Below are 1,797 nucleotides of genomic sequence, written 5' to 3' on the forward strand. Positions count from 1 at the left end.
AATAATGTGTCCTCTGGGCATTCCCAGACAACACAAAACTTAGGTGAGTTTTCTGGTCTTATGCAATATGTCCATTCCAGAATTCCCATTTTTCTCAATTGTCAGCCTTTCTTCTAACATTTCACAAGGAAACTGGAGCATTTCCACATGAATCTATCGTGGCCATCTCTTCTAAAGTCCACTCTAACAGTAAGTTTCCCCTTTGATGTACAGTCAGTTTCAAGTGTGTCATTCTCCGCCTCGGCTGATGCTGGGTGTTACCTCTAGCTATGGTCCTGTCAGCTTTGGGAAGAAGTGGGCCATTCTCCAGGAGGACACCTAATGCTTTGTGGGGTAGAGGCCTCTGCAGCTGTGACCTACAGTTTGAAGGCGGTCCTAGCTTTCACCAGGGAAGAATGGGCTGCTTCTGCAAGCCCTGAGAGCTGCAGGAAAGAGGGTAGCTGTTTGTAAAATCAACGTCCTCAGGAGAATCTATCCAGGTGTTGTAAAACCCCAAGTTCAAGCTTTTGTACCCAATGTACAGCTGATGCAAACGCACTGACATATAGGTGCTTGGAAAAAAATGTTTATTCAATTTGGCCAAAGCAAGAAGATGGTGGGAGGAGGCAAGATCTCACAAATCTGCCTTAACAGAAAGAAGCAGCACAGAGATTTTGTACAGCTAGAGAGTAAGTTGGAGGAGTTTCAGAGAACCAAGAAGAAAAGTCTGTGTTTGTTCAGTCTCAGATAGCACCTTGAGCAACCAGACTTGTGGATGTCAGTAGCTGGTCACAATTTCCTTAAATGCACTCATCCCTTCTGCAAAGATTTTTCATGACCCTGAAGTCATCTCCTATGCTTAGCAAAGAAACAGTACATCAGCAGGGAGCTCACCACCAGCAACTGGTGACCATTGGCAAGCAGTTAAAGGCTGAGGGCAAGAGCTCACGGAGAGGCTCTTATTTCTGGCACACAGTGAAGAAGTACAGTGAGTACCTGAGTGGGTCACAGAGCTTCACCTGTGCCTTACAGTGATCTTTTTCCTTGAATTAATAAATTTTGCTATTGAGTAAAATCTCTGAGCCCTATGGGTCTGACTTGACATTGTCACTTTCTGTGTTATCTTCATTCTGTTATAAGAGAAAACTTTTGCTAATAGTTAAATACTGCCAGGTATAAATTAGTGTCATCAGTTCCTTCAAACAGAAAATAAGCTCAGTTAATTTCAAAATTAGTTCAAATATTTTTTATTCCATTTATGAAATAAAAGGTCTATTTTGGAAATTCATTCAGTCAAAGGCACAATATAAGATATTTTGTGAAATTTACATTAAATTTACCTAAAAAGTTCAAGAATAAACATCATGGTAGAACAATATTTTTGCTAAATTAAGAAAATGGTGAAGCATACTTACCTGGCAGGGGAGATACCATGGCCATGAAGATGGTTTTCCCAAGGCAAGCCTTATCCATTGCACTCTGGATGTGCTGACCCCTGTGATGTCCCCAAATGTGGGAAACTCGACTGCATGATTTGTGGTAGTGAGGAACTGCATTCGCAAAAATAAATAAATAAATAAATAAATAAATAAATAAATAAATAAATAAAATAATGGTGAAGTAGGCGTTGGTTGTTGCACACATATAATTTATAAGTCCAACATACTCTGTTTTCTTAAGCCAAATGAAATAAAAGCCATAGTTGTTATGAGAAGACCTTGCACAGTTCACAGAGCAGTATAGTTTAGGGCCAAGAAAATGAGATTCAGATGGGGAAAAGAGATGTGGGAGTCACGTTGGCTAAAACTCTCATTCCCC

At 40.3% G+C, this 1,797-nt stretch overlaps 1 pseudogene; it reads left to right on the top strand.

Moving 5' to 3' along the window:
• The first annotated feature begins 1,386 nt into the window (after window positions 1–1,386).
• LOC123572706 (U1 spliceosomal RNA) lies at window positions 1,387–1,540 on the top strand (annotated as a pseudogene).
• Window positions 1,541–1,797: the final 257 nt, after the last annotated feature.

This window comes from Macaca fascicularis, chromosome 3 (genome assembly GCF_037993035.2).
Source record: "Macaca fascicularis isolate 582-1 chromosome 3, T2T-MFA8v1.1".
NCBI lineage: Eukaryota > Metazoa > Chordata > Mammalia > Primates > Cercopithecidae > Macaca > Macaca fascicularis.